Raw genomic sequence first — 15681 nt, 5'->3', positions numbered from 1 at the left:
GTCACCAGAGCCAATGTCATCTACTGGAGTCAAAATGGAACCTTGATCTGTCTCATCAGTAATGGACGACACTGAGGACCTCTCTGTCTGATCTGTGACAGCACTGTCTTCTTCCTCAACTGGTGGTACTGTTGGCTTCTCAGTGCTAAACAACGAGGAAGCTGTAGGAGCTGTTGCATCTTTGCTGGACACCTCAGTCTCCGCAACTGAGCTCTCTTCATGTGTTGTTCCTAAAGTTGAACTTGCCTCTGGTGTTACTGATGCTTTGTCAGTCTGACTCGTGGTTACTGTCTCTTTTGTTTCAGGTGACACTGAGCTTGGTTTCTCAGTACTGTAAAGTGATGAAGCTGGAGTAACAGCTGTTTTTGAAGTATCACTTGTTTCAGTTTCACCTGATACTGCCAATGAAGGAGACCCTGTACTCAGCATTGAAGAGACAGTAGTTGCTGTGATGAGTGACTCTTCAACGAGCACCTCAGTTCCATCTCCAGAACCCTCTCCTTCTGTGGTCATGAGGAATGATGCTGTTTCAGGGCTCAAGGTTGCTCCACTGATGGAAGGAATGGACTCCACCATTGTAGATCTACTGCTGGTAACATCATCCTCAGTGTCTGTGACAACAGATATTATGGAGGCCAAACTTGGAGACACTGTTGTTGAGCTTGTCAGTGTCTCAACAGAGATTGAAGAAACTGATGGTTCTCCTGTAATCGATGGAACTTTTGTCTTATCTGTTTCAAGACTTTCTGTTATTCCAGGTGACATTGCTGTTGGTGCTTCAGTACTGAATAGAGAGGATGTACCTGTGACTGAAGAGGTAGGAGTGTCAGGGGTTTGGTCACCAGAGCCAATTTCATCTACTAGAGTCAAAATGGAACTTTCCTCTGTCTCATCAGTAATGGACGACACTGAGGACCTCTCTGTCTGATCTGTGACAGCACTGTCTTCTTCCTCAACTGGTGGTACTGTTGGCTTCTCAGTGCTAAACAACGAGGAAGCTGTAGGAGCTGTTGCATCTTTGCTGGACACCTCAGTCTCCGCAACTGAGCTCTCTTCATGTGTTGTTCCTAAAGTTGAACTTGCCTCTGGTGTTACTGATGCTTTGTCAGTCTGACTCGTGGTTACTGTCTCTTTTGTTTCAGGTGACACTGAGCTTGGTTTCTCAGTACTGTAAAGTGATGAAGCTGGAGTAACAGCAGTTTTTGAAGTATCACTTGTTTCAGTTTCACCTGATACTGCCACTGATGGAGACCCTGTCCTCAGCATTGAAGAGACAGTGGTTGCTGTGATGAGTGACTCTTCAACGAGCACCTCAGTGCCATCTCCAGAACCCTCTCCTCTTGTGGTCATGAGGAATGATGCTGTTTCAGGACTCAAGGTTGCTCCACTGATGGAAGGAATGGACTCCACCATTGTAGACCTACTGCTGGTAACATCATCCTCAGTGTCTGTGACAACAGATATTATGGAAGCCAAACTTGGAGACACTGTTGTTGAGCTTGTCAGTGTCTCAACAGAGATTGAAGAAACTGATGGTTCTCCTGTAATCGATGGAACTTTTGTCTTATCTGTTTCAAGACTTTCTGTCATTCCAGGTGACATTGCTGTTGGTGCTTCAGTACTGAATAGAGAGGATGTACCTGTGACTGAAGAGGTAGGAGTGTCAGGGGTTTGGTCACCAGAGCCAATGTCATCTACTGGAGTCAAAATGGAACCTTGATCTGTCTCATCAGTAATGGACGACACTGAGGACCTCTCTGTCTGATCTGTGACAGCACTGTCTTCTTCCTCAACTGGTGGTACTGTTGGCTTCTCAGTGCTAAACAACGAGGAAGCTGTAGGAGCTGTTGCATCTTTGCTGGACACCTCAGTCTCCGCAACTGAGCTCTCTTCATGTGTTGTTCCTAAAGTTGAACTTGCCTCTGGTGTTACTGATGCTTTGTCAGTCTGACTCGTGGTTACTGTCTCTTTTGTTTCAGGTGACACTGAGCTTGGTTTCTCAGTACTGTAAAGTGATGAAGCTGGAGTAACAGCTGTTTTTGAAGTATCACTTGTTTCAGTTTCACCTGATACTGCCAATGAAGGAGACCCTGTACTCAGCATTGAAGAGACAGTAGTTGCTGTGATGAGTGACTCTTCAACGAGCACCTCAGTTCCATCTCCAGAACCCTCTCCTTCTGTGGTCATGAGGAATGATGCTGTTTCAGGGCTCAAGGTTGCTCCACTGATGGAAGGAATGGACTCCACCATTGTAGACCTACTGCTGGTAACATCATCCTCAGTGTCTGTGACAACAGATATTATGGAAGCCAAACTTGGAGACACTGTTGTTGAGCTTGTCAGTGTCTCAACAGAGATTGAAGAAACTGATGGTTCTCCTGTAATCGATGGAACTTTTGTCTTATCTGTTTCAAGACTTTCTGTCATTCCAGGTGACATTGCTGTTGGTGCTTCAGTACTGAATAGAGAGGATGTACCTGTGACTGAAGAGGTAGGAGTGTCAGGGGTTTGGTCACCAGAGCCAATGTCATCTACTGGAGTCAAAATGGAACCTTGATCTGTCTCATCAGTAATGGACGACACTGAGGACCTCTCTGTCTGATCTGTGACAGCACTGTCTTCTTCCTCAACTGGTGGTACTGTTGGCTTCTCAGTGCTAAACAACGAGGAAGCTGTAGGAGCTGTTGCATCTTTGCTGGACACCTCAGTCTCCGCAACTGAGCTCTCTTCATGTGTTGTTCCTAAAGTTGAACTTGCCTCTGGTGTTACTGATGCTTTGTCAGTCTGACTCGTGGTTACTGTCTCTTTTGTTTCAGGTGACACTGAGCTTGGTTTCTCAGTACTGTAAAGTGATGAAGCTGGAGTAACAGCTGTTTTTGAAGTATCACTTGTTTCAGTTTCACCTGATACTGCCAATGAAGGAGACCCTGTACTCAGCATTGAAGAGACAGTAGTTGCTGTGATGAGTGACTCTTCAACGAGCACCTCAGTTCCATCTCCAGAACCCTCTCCTTCTGTGGTCATGAGGAATGATGCTGTTTCAGGGCTCAAGGTTGCTCCACTGATGGAAGGAATGGACTCCACCATTGTAGATCTACTGCTGGTAACATCATCCTCAGTGTCTGTGACAACAGATATTATGGAGGCCAAACTTGGAGACACTGTTGTTGAGCTTGTCAGTGTCTCAACAGAGATTGAAGAAACTGATGGTTCTCCTGTAATCGATGGAACTTTTGTCTTATCTGTTTCAAGACTTTCTGTTATTCCAGGTGACATTGCTGTTGGTGCTTCAGTACTGAAGAGAGAGGATGTACCTGTGACTGAAGAGGTAGGAGTGTCAGGGGTTTGGTCACCAGAGCCAATTTCATCTACTGGAGTCAAAATGGAACTTTGATCTGTCTCATCAGTAATGGACGACACTGAGGACCTCTCTGTCTGATCTGTGACAGCACTGTCTTCTTCCTCAACTGGTGGTACTGTTGGCTTCTCAGTGCTAAACAACGAGGAAGCTGTAGGAGCTGTTGCATCTTTGCTGGACACCTCAGTCTCCGCAACTGAGCTCTCTTCATGTGTTGTTCCTAAAGTTGAACTTGCCTCTGGTGTTACTGATGCTTTGTCAGTCTGACTCGTGGTTACTGTCTCTTTTGTTTCAGGTGACACTGAGCTTGGTTTCTCAGTACTGTAAAGTGATGAAGCTGGAGTAACAGCAGTTTTTGAAGTATCACTTGTTTCAGTTTCACCTGATACTGCCACTGATGGAGACCCTGTCCTCAGCATTGAAGAGACAGTGGTTGCTGTGATGAGTGACTCTTCAGCGAGCACCTCAGTGCCATCTCCAGAACCCTCTCCTCTTGTGGTCATGAGGAATGATGCTGTTTCAGGACTCAAGGTTGCTCCACTGATGGAAGGAATGGACTCCACCATTGTAGACCTACTGCTGGTAACATCATCCTCAGTGTCTGTGACAACAGATATTATGGAAGCCAAACTTGGAGACACTGTTGTTGAGCTTGTCAGTGTCTCAACAGAGATTGAAGAAACTGATGGTTCTCCTGTAATCGATGGAACTTTTGTCTTATCTGTTTCAAGACTTTCTGTCATTCCAGGTGACATTGCTGTTGGTGCTTCAGTACTGAATAGAGAGGATGTACCTGTGACTGAAGAGGTAGGAGTGTCAGGGGTTTGGTCACCAGAGCCAATTTCATCTACTGGAGTCAAAATGGAACCTTGATCTGTCTCATCAGTAATGGACGACACTGAGGAACTCTCTGTCTGATCTGTGACAGCACTGTCTTCTTCCTCAACTGGTGGTACTGTTGGCTTCTCAGTGCTAAACAATGAGGAAGCTGTAGGACCTGTTGCATCTTTGCTGGACACCTCAGTCTCCGCAACTGAGCTCTCTTCATGTGTTGTTCCTAAAGTTGAACTTGCCTCTGGTGTTACTGATGCTTTGTCAGTCTGACTCGTGGTTACTGTCTCTTTTGTTTCAGGTGACACTGAGCTTGGTTTCTCAGTACTGTAAAGTGATGAAGCTGGAGTAACAGCAGTTTTTGAAGTATCACTTGTTTCAGTTTCACCTGATACTGCCACTGATGGAGACCCTGTACTCAGCATTGAAGAGACAGTGGTTGCTGTGATGAGTGACTCTTCAGCGAGCACCTCAGTGCCATCTCCAGAACCCTCTCCTCTTGTGGTCATGAGGAATGATGCTGTTTCAGGACTCAAGGTTGCTCCACTGATGGAAGGAATGGACTCCACCATTGTAGACCTACTGCTGGTAACATCATCCTCAGTGTCTGTGACAACAGATATAATGGAGGCCAAACTTGGAGACACTGTTGTTGAGCTTGTCAGTGTCTCAACAGAGATTGAAGAAACTGATGGTTCTCCTGTAATTGATGGAACTTTTGTCTTATCTGTTTCAAGACTTTCTGTTATTCCAGGTGACATTGCTGTTGGTGCTTCAGTACTGAAGAGAGAGGATGTACCTGTGACTGAAGAGGTAGGAGTGTCAGGGGTTTGGTCACCAGAGCCAATTTCATCTACTGGAGTCAAAATGGAACTTTGCTCTGTCTCATCAGTAATGGACGACACTGAGGACCTCTCTGTCTGATCTGTGAAAGCACTGTCTTCTTCCTCAACTGGTGGTACTGTTGGCTTCTCAGTGCTAAACAACGAGGAAGCTGTAGGAGCTGTTGCATCTTTGCTGGACACCTCAGTCTCCGCAACTGAGCTCTCTTCATGTGTTGTTCCTAAAGTTGAACTTGCCTCTGGTGTTACTGATGCTTTGTCAGTCTGACTTGTGGTTACTGTCTCTTTTGTTTCAGGTGACACTGAGCTTGGTTTCTCAGTACTGTAAAGTGATGAAGCTGGAGTAACAGCAGTTTTTGAAGTATCACTTGTTTCAGTTTCACCTGATACTGCCACTGATGGAGACCCTGCACTCAGCATTGAGGAGACAGTGGTTGCTGTGATGAGTGACTCTTCAGCGAGCACCTCAGTGCCATCTCCAGAACCCTCTCCTCTTGTGGTCATGAGGAATGATGCTGTTTCAGGACTCAAGGTTGCTCCACTGATGGAAGGAATGGACTCCACCATTGTAGACCTACTGCTGGTAACATCATCCTCAGTGTCTGTGACAACAGATATTATGGAGGCCAAACTTGGAGACACTGTTGTTGAGCTTGTCAGTGTCTCAACAGAGATTGAAGAAACTGATGGTTCTCCTGTAATCGATGGAACTTTTGTCTTATCTGTTTCAAGACTTTCTGTTATTCCAGGTGACATTGCTGTTGGTGCTTCAGTACTGAATAGAGAGGATGTACCTGTGACCGAAGAGGTAGGAGTGTCAGGGGTTTGGTCACCAGAGCCAATTTCATCTACTGGAGTCAAAATGGAACTTTGCTCTGTCTCATCAGGAATGGACTCCACCATTGTAGATCTACTGCTGGTAACATCATCCTCAGTGTCTGTGACAACAGATATTATGGAGGCCAAACTTGGAGACACTGTTGTTGAGCTTGTCAGTGTCTCAACAGAAACCAGAGAAACTGATGGTTCTCCTGTAATCGATGGAACTTTTGTCTTATCTGTTTCAAGACTTTCTGTTATTCCAGGTGACATTGCTGTTGGTGCTTCAGTACTGAATAGAGAGGATGTACCTGTGACTGAAGAGGTAGGAGTGTCAGGGGTTTGGTCACCAGAGCCAATTTCATCTACTGGAGTCAAAATGGAACTTTGCTCTGTCTCATCAGTAATGGACGACACTGAGGACCTCTCTGTCTGATCTGTGACAGCACTGTCTTCTTCCTCAACTGGTGGTACTGTTGGCTTCTCAGTGCTAAACAACGAGGAAGCTGTAGGAGCTGTTGCATCTTTGCTGGACACCTCAGTCTCCGCAACTGAGCTCTCTTCATGTGTTGTTCCTAAAGTTGAACTTGCCTCTGGTGTTACTGATGCTTTGTCAGTCTGACTTGTGGTTACTGTCTCTTTTGTTTCAGGTGACACTGAGCTTGGTTTCTCAGTACTGTAAAGTGATGAAGCTGGAGTAACAGCAGTTTTTGAAGTATCACTTGTTTCAGTTTCACCTGATACTGCCAATGATGGAGACCCTGTCCTCAGCATTGAGGAGACAGTGGTTGCGGTGATGAGTGACTCTTCAGCGAGCACCTCAGTGCCATCTCCAGAACCCTCTCCTCTTGTGGTCATGAGGAATGATGCTGTTTCAGGACTCAAGGTTGCTCCACTGATGGAAGGAATGGACTCCACCATTGTAGACCTACTGCTGGTAACATCATCCTCAGTGTCTGTGACAACAGATATAATGGAGGCCAAACTTGGAGACACTGTTGTTGAGCTTGTCAGTGTCTCAACAGAGATTGAAGAAACTGATGGTTCTCCTGTAATTGATGGAACTTTTGTCTTATCTGTTTCAAGACTTTCTGTTATTCCAGGTGACATTGCTGTTGGTGCTTCAGTACTGAAGAGAGAGGATGTACCTGTGACTGAAGAGGTAGGAGTGTCAGGGGTTTGGTCACCAGAGCCAATTTCATCTACTGGAGTCAAAATGGAACTTTGATCTGTCTCATCAGTAATGGACGACACTGAGGACCTCTCTGTCTGATCTGTGAAAGCACTGTCATCTTCCTCAACTGGTGGTACTGTTGGCTTCTCAGTGCTAAACAACGAGGAAGCTGTAGGAGCTGTTGCATCTTTGCTGGACACCTCAGTCTCCGTAACTGAGCTTTCTTCATGTGTTGCTCCTAGAGTTGAACTTGCCTCTGGAGTTACTGATGCTTTGTCAGTCTGACTTGTGGTCACTGTCTCTTTTGTTTCAGGTGACACTGAGCTTGGTTTCTCAGTACTGTAAAGTGATGAAGCTGGAGTAACAGCAGTTTTTGAAGTATCACTTGTTTCAGTTTCACCTGATACTGCCACTGATGGAGACCCTGCACTCAGCATTGAGGAGACAGTGGTTGCTGTGATGAGTGACTCTTCAGCGAGCACCTCAGTGCCATCTCCAGAACCCTCTCCTCTTGTGGTCATGAGGAATGATGCTGTTTCAGGACTCAAGGTTGCTCCACTGATGGAAGGAATGGACTCCACCATTGTAGACCTACTGCTGGTAACATCATCCTCAGTGTCTGTGACAACAGATATTATGGAGGCCAAACTTGGAGACACTGTTGTTGAGCTTGTCAGTGTCTCAACAGAGATTGAAGAAACTGATGGTTCTCCTGTAATCGATGGAACTTTTGTCTTATCTGTTTCAAGACTTTCTGTCATTCCAGGTGACATTGCTGTTGATGCTTCAGTACTAAAGAGAGAGGATGTACCTGTGACTGAAGATGTAGGAGTGTCAGGGGTTTGGTCACCAGAGCCAATTTCATCTACTGGAGTCGAAATGGAACTTTCCTCTGTCTCATCAGTGATCGACGACACTGAGGACCTCTCTGTCTGATCTGTGACAGCACTGTCTTCTTCCTCAACTGGTGGTACTGTTGGCTTCTCAGTGCTAAACAACGAGGAAGCTGTAGGAGCTGTTGCATCTTTGCTGGACACCTCAGTCTGCTCACTTGTTGCTAAAGTTGAACTTGCCTCTGGTGTTACTGATGCTTTGTCAGTCTGACTCGTGGTTACTGTCTCTTTTGTTTCTGGTGACACTGAGCTTGGTTTCTCAGTACTGTAAAGTGATGAAGCTGGAGTAACAGCAGTTTTTGAAGTATCACTTGTTTCAGTTTCACCTGATACTGCCAATGAAGGAGACCCTGTACTCAGCATTGAAGAGACAGTAGTTGCTGTGATGAGTGACTCTTCAACGAGCACCTCAGTTCCATCTCCAGAACCCTCTCCTTCTGTGGTCATGAGGAATGATGCTGTTTCAGGGCTCAAGGTTGCTCCACTGATGGAAGGAATGGACTCCACCATTGTAGATCTACTGCTGGTAACATCATCCTCAGTGTCTGTGACAACAGATATTATGGAGGCCAAACTTGGAGACACTGTTGTTGAGCTTGTCAGTGTCTCAACAGAGATTGAAGAAACTGATGGTTCTCCTGTAATCGATGGAACTTTTGTCTTATCTGTTTCAAGACTTTCTGTTATTCCAGGTGACATTGCTGTTGGTGCTTCAGTACTGAATAGAGAGGATGTACCTGTGACTGAAGAGGTAGGAGTGTCAGGGGTTTGGTCACCAGAGCCAATTTCATCTACTGGAGTCAAAATGGAACTTTCCTCTGTCTCATCAGTAATGGACGACACTGAGGACCTCTCTGTCTGATCTGTGACAGCACTGTCTTCTTCCTCAACTGGTGGTACTGTTGGCTTCTCAGTGCTAAACAACGAGGAAGCTGTAGGAGCTGTTGCATCTTTGCTGGACACCTCAGTCTCCGCAACTGAGCTCTCTTCATGTGTTGTTCCTAAAGTTGAACTTGCCTCTGGTGTTACTGATGCTTTGTCAGTCTGACTCGTGGTTACTGTCTCTTTTGTTTCAGGTGACACTGAGCTTGGTTTCTCAGTACTGTAAAGTGATGAAGCTGGAGTAACAGCAGTTTTTGAAGTATCACTTGTTTCAGTTTCACCTGATACTGCCACTGATGGAGACCCTGTACTCAGCATTGAAGAGACAGTGGTTGCTGTGATGAGTGACTCTTCAGCGAGCACCTCAGTGCCATCTCCAGAACCCTCTCCTCTTGTGGTCATGAGGAATGATGCTGTTTCAGGACTCAAGGTTGCTCCACTGATGGAAGGAATGGACTCCACCATTGTAGACCTACTGCTGGTAACATCATCCTCAGTGTCTGTGACAACAGATATAATGGAGGCCAAACTTGGAGACACTGTTGTTGAGCTTGTCAGTGTCTCAACAGAGATTGAAGAAACTGATGGTTCTCCTGTAATTGATGGAACTTTTGTCTTATCTGTTTCAAGACTTTCTGTCATTCCAGGTGACATTGCTGTTGGTGCTTCAGTACTAAAGAGAGAGGATGTACCTGTGACTGAAGAGGTAGGAGTGTCAGGGGTTTGGTCACCAGAGCCAATTTCATCTACTGGAGTCGAAATGGAACTTTGCTCTGTCTCATCAGTGATCGACGACACTGAGGACCTCTCTGTCTGATCTGTGACAGCACTGTCTTCTTCCTCAACTGGTGGTACTGTTGGCTTCTCAGTGCTAAACAACGAGGAAGCTGTAGGAGCTGTTGCATCTTTGCTGGACACCTCAGTCTGCTCACTTGTTGCTAAAGTTGAACTTGCCTCTGGTGTTACTGATGCTTTGTCAGTCTGACTCGTGGTTACTGTCTCTTTTGTTTCAGGTGACACTGAGCTTGGTTTCTCAGTACTGTAAAGTGATGAAGCTGGAGTAACAGCAGTTTTTGAAGTATCACTTGTTTCAGTTTCACCTGATACTGCCACTGATGGAGACCCTGTCCTCAGCATTGAAGAGACAGTGGTTGCTGTGATGAGTGACTCTTCAGCGAGCACCTCAGTGCCATCTCCAGAACCCTCTCCTCTTGTGGTCATGAGGAATGATGCTGTTTCAGGACTCAAGGTTGCTCCACTGATGGAAGGAATGGACTCCACCATTGTAGACCTACTGCTGGTAACATCATCCTCAGTGTCTGTGACAACAGATATTATGGAAGCCAAACTTGGAGACACTGTTGTTGAGCTTGTCAGTGTCTCAACAGAGATTGAAGAAACTGATGGTTCTCCTGTAATCGATGGAACTTTTGTCTTATCTGTTTCAAGACTTTCTGTCATTCCAGGTGACATTGCTGTTGGTGCTTCAGTACTGAATAGAGAGGATGTACCTGTGACTGAAGAGGTAGGAGTGTCAGGGGTTTGGTCACCAGAGCCAATGTCATCTACTGGAGTCAAAATGGAACCTTGATCTGTCTCATCAGTAATGGACGACACTGAGGACCTCTCTGTCTGATCTGTGACAGCACTGTCTTCTTCCTCAACTGGTGGTACTGTTGGCTTCTCAGTGCTAAACAACGAGGAAGCTGTAGGAGCTGTTGCATCTTTGCTGGACACCTCAGTCTCCGCAACTGAGCTCTCTTCATGTGTTGTTCCTAAAGTTGAACTTGCCTCTGGTGTTACTGATGCTTTGTCAGTCTGACTCGTGGTTACTGTCTCTTTTGTTTCAGGTGACACTGAGCTTGGTTTCTCAGTACTGTAAAGTGATGAAGCTGGAGTAACAGCTGTTTTTGAAGTATCACTTGTTTCAGTTTCACCTGATACTGCCAATGAAGGAGACCCTGTACTCAGCATTGAAGAGACAGTAGTTGCTGTGATGAGTGACTCTTGAACGAGCACCTCAGTTCCATCTCCAGAACCCTCTCCTTCTGTGGTCATGAGGAATGATGCTGTTTCAGGGCTCAAGGTTGCTCCACTGATGGAAGGAATGGACTCCACCATTGTAGATCTACTGCTGGTAACATCATCCTCAGTGTCTGTGACAACAGATATTATGGAGGCCAAACTTGGAGACACTGTTGTTGAGCTTGTCAGTGTCTCAACAGAGATTGAAGAAACTGATGGTTCTCCTGTAATCGATGGAACTTTTGTCTTATCTGTTTCAAGACTTTCTGTTATTCCAGGTGACATTGCTGTTGGTGCTTCAGTACTGAAGAGAGAGGATGTACCTGTGACTGAAGAGGTAGGAGTGTCAGGGGTTTGGTCACCAGAGCCAATTTCATCTACTGGAGTCAAAATGGAACTTTGATCTGTCTCATCAGTAATGGACGACACTGAGGACCTCTCTGTCTGATCTGTGACAGCACTGTCTTCTTCCTCAACTGGTGGTACTGTTGGCTTCTCAGTGCTAAACAACGAGGAAGCTGTAGGAGCTGTTGCATCTTTGCTGGACACCTCAGTCTCCGCAACTGAGCTCTCTTCATGTGTTGTTCCTAAAGTTGAACTTGCCTCTGGTGTTACTGATGCTTTGTCAGTCTGACTCGTGGTTACTGTCTCTTTTGTTTCAGGTGACACTGAGCTTGGTTTCTCAGTACTGTAAAGTGATGAAGCTGGAGTAACAGCAGTTTTTGAAGTATCACTTGTTTCAGTTTCACCTGATACTGCCACTGATGGAGACCCTGTACTCAGCATTGAAGAGACAGTAGTTGCTGTGATGAGTGACTCTTGAACGAGCACCTCAGTTCCATCTCCAGAACCCTCTCCTTCTGTGGTCATGAGGAATGATGCTGTTTCAGGGCTCAAGGTTGCTCCACTGATGGAAGGAATGGACTCCACCATTGTAGATCTACTGCTGGTAACATCATCCTCAGTGTCTGTGACAACAGATATTATGGAGGCCAAACTTGGAGACACTGTTGTTGAGCTTGTCAGTGTCTCAACAGAGATTGAAGAAACTGATGGTTCTCCTGTAATCGATGGAACTTTTGTCTTATCTGTTTCAAGACTTTCTGTTATTCCAGGTGACATTGCTGTTGGTGCTTCAGTTCTGAAGAGAGAGGATGTACCTGTGACTGAAGAGGTAGGAGTGTCAGGGGTTTGGTCACCAGAGCCAATTTCATCTACTGGAGTCAAAATGGAACTTTGATCTGTCTCATCAGTAATGGACGACACTGAGGACCTCTCTGTCTGATCTGTGACAGCACTGTCTTCTTCCTCAACTGGTGGTACTGTTGGCTTCTCAGTGCTAAACAACGAGGAAGCTGTAGGAGCTGTTGCATCTTTGCTGGACACCTCAGTCTGCTCACTTGTTGCTAAAGTTGAACTTGCCTCTGGTGTTACTGATGCTTTGTCAGTCTGACTCGTGGTTACTGTCTCTTTTGTTTCAGGTGACACTGAGCTTGGTTTCTCAGTACTGTAAAGTGATGAAGCTGGAGTAACAGCAGTTTTTGAAGTATCACTTGTTTCAGTTTCACCTGATACTGCCACTGATGGAGACCCTGTACTCAGCATTGAAGAGACAGTGGTTGCTGTGATGAGTGACTCTTCAGCGAGCACCTCAGTGCCATCTCCAGAACCCTCTCCTCTTGTGGTCATGAGGAATGATGCTGTTTCAGGACTCAAGGTTGCTCCACTGATGGAAGGAATGGACTCCACCATTGTAGACCTACTGCTGGTAACATCATCCTCAGTGTCTGTGGCAACAGATATAATGGAGGCCAAACTTGGAGACACTGTTGTTGAGCTTGTCAGTGTCTCAACAGAGATTGAAGAAACTGATGGTTCTCCTGTAATTGATGGAACTTTTGTCTTATCTGTTTCAAGACTTTCTGTTATTCCAGGTGACATTGCTGTTGGTGCTTCAGTACTGAAGAGAGAGGATGTACCTGTGACTGAAGAGGTAGGAGTGTCAGGGGTTTGGTCACCAGAGCCAATGTCATCTACTGGAGTCAAAATGGAACCTTGCTCTGTCTCATCAGTAATGGACGACACTGAGGACCTCTCTCTCTGATCTGTGACAGTCCTGTCTTCTTCCTCAACTGGTGGTACTGTTGGCTTCTCAGTGCTAAACAACGAGGAAGCTGTAGGAGCTGTTGCATCTTTGCTGGACACCTCAGTCATATCACTTTGTGTTGAGTACTGACTGAAATATTCAGTGAATGAGGCCATTGTCGTCTTAATCATTTCAATGGCACTGTGGAAGGGGGATGTAGTGGTTGCAATCGATTCATGAAAGGGAGGAGTTGTTGTCTCATCATGTTTCCCCTCCTCATACAAAGTTGTTGTTGTTGATGATTTTGCCAACTCATCAATGTCAGGAACAGATATTTTATCTTTCCCTGCTGTTTCTGATGTTATGTCACTGTCCAATGGGGCCTGAACTGTTGTATGTGTGGCGCTTGATGTTAAAGTCCCTCCAGAAATATGTGATGGTTGGGCAGTTGTAAATATGTTCACGGTCGGAAGCCCGGAACCTTCCTCGTCGGGTGTAGGCATTGCATCAGACACAACTTTCTCAGAAGGAGAGACAGAAGAGATTTGGCTGGTTGTGATCCCTCCCAGACTTGTGACTGTATCCTCTGAAGTTTCAGCCAGGGTGGGTGCAAGGGATGCTGAAGAGTCAAGACTGCTTACCTCAATAACTGGTGTTATCTCAGTCGTCATTATCTGTTCATGAGAAGGTGAACTGCTTGATACTGAAGGAGCAGTTGTGCTCAAAGCTAATTCGTTGGGGGTTTGGGTCCCGTTGCCTTCTTCAACTCCTTGAGTGGAGGTTTGAGAGTCAGTGCTTCCAGATATAGGTGTTTTCTCACTGGCGTCATCAGATGATATCGTTGATCCAGGCAAAAAAGATGCTGTTTCAGGGCGCAAGGTTGCTCCACTGATGAAGGGAATAGACTCCACCATTGTAGACCTACTGCTGGTAACATCATCCTCAGCGTCTGTGACAACAGATATAACGGAGGCCAAACTTGGAGACACTGTTGTTGAGCTTGTCAGTGTCTCAACAGAAATCGGAGAAACTGATGGTTCTCTTGTTGTCAATGGAACTTTTGTCTTATCTGTTTCAAGACTTTCTGTCATTCCAGGTGACATTGCTGTTGGTGCTTCAGGACTAAAGAGAGAGGATGTACCTGTGAAAGAAGAGGTAGGAGTGTCAGGGGTTTGGTCACCAGAGCCAATTTCATCTACTTGAGTCAAAATGGAACTTTGATCTGTCTCATCAGTAATGGACGACACTGAGGACCTCTCTGTCTGATCTGTGACAGTACTGTCTTCTTCCTCAACTGGTGGTACTGTTGGCTTCTCAGTGCTAAACAACGAGGAAGCTGTAGGAGCTGTTGCATCTTTGCTGGACACCTCAGTCTCCGCAACTGAGCTCTCTTCATGTGTTGTTCCTAGAGTTGAACTTGCCTCTGGTGTTACTGATGCTTTGTCAGTCTGACTCGTGGTTACTGTCTCTTTTGTTTCAGGTGACACTGAGCTTGGTTTCTCAGTACTGTAAAGTGATGAAGCTGGAGTAACAGCAGTTTTTGAAGTATCACTTGTTTCAGTTTCACCTGATACTGCAAATGTTGGTGACGCTGTACTTAGCATTGAGGAGACAGTGGTAGCTGTGATGAGTGACTCTTCAGTGAGCACCTCAGTGCCATCTCCAGAACCCTCTCCTTCTGTGGTCATGAGGAATGATGCTGTTTCAGGGCTCAAGGTTGCTCCACTGATGGAAGGAATTGACTCCACCATTGTAGACCTACTGCTGGTGACATCATCCTCAGTGTCTGTGACAACAGATATAGTGGAGGCCAAACGTGGAGACACTGTTGTTGAGCTTGTCAGTGTCTCAACAGAAATCGGAGAAACTGATGGTTCTCCTGTAATCGATGGAACTTTTGTCTTATCTGTTTCAAGACTTCCTGTCATTCCAGGTGACATTGCTGTTGGTGCTTCAGTACTGAAGAGAGAGGATGTACCTGTAACTGAAAAGGTAGGAGTGTCAGGGGTTTGGTCACCAGAGCCAATTTCATCTACTGGAGTCAAAATGGAACTTTGATCTGTCTCATCAGTAATGGATGACACTGAGGACCTCTCTGTCTGATCTGTGACAGTCCTGTCTTCTTCCTCAACTGGTGGTACTGTTGGCTTCTCAGTGCTAAACAACAAGGAAGCTGTAGGAGCTGTTGCATCTTTGCTGGACACCTCAGTCTGCTCACTTGTTGCTAAAGTTGAACTTGCCTCTGGTGTTACTGATGCTTTGTCAGTCTGACTCGTGGTTACTGTCTCTTTTGTTTCAGGTGACACTGAGCTTGGTTTCTCAGTACTGTAAAGTGATGAAGCTGGAGTAACAGCCGTTTTTGAAGTATCACTTGTTTCAGTTTCACCTGATACTGCAAATGTTGGTGACGCTGTACTTAGCATTGAGGAGACAGTGGTTGCTGTGATGAGTGACTCTTCAGTGAGCACCTCAGTGCCATCTCCAGAACCCTCTCCTTCTGTGGTCATGAGGAATGATGCTGTTTCAGGGCTCAAGGTTGCTCCACTGATGGAAGGAATGGACTCCACCATTGTAGACCTACTGCTGGTGACATCATCCTCAGTGTCTGTGACAACAGATATAGTGGAGGCCAAACGTGGAGACACTGTTGTTGAGCTTGTCAGTGTCTCAACAGAAATCGGAGAAACTGATGGTTCTCCTGTAATCGATGGAACTTTTGTCTTATCTGTTTCAAGACTTTCTGTCATTCCAGGTGACATTGCTGTTGGTGC

The sequence above is a fragment of the Epinephelus lanceolatus genome, chromosome 9, assembly GCF_041903045.1.
Source record: "Epinephelus lanceolatus isolate andai-2023 chromosome 9, ASM4190304v1, whole genome shotgun sequence".
Classification (NCBI taxonomy): Eukaryota; Metazoa; Chordata; class Actinopteri; order Perciformes; family Serranidae; genus Epinephelus; species Epinephelus lanceolatus.
The sequence above is the reverse complement of the archived record's forward strand: the minus strand, read 5'-3'. Positions refer to the sequence as shown.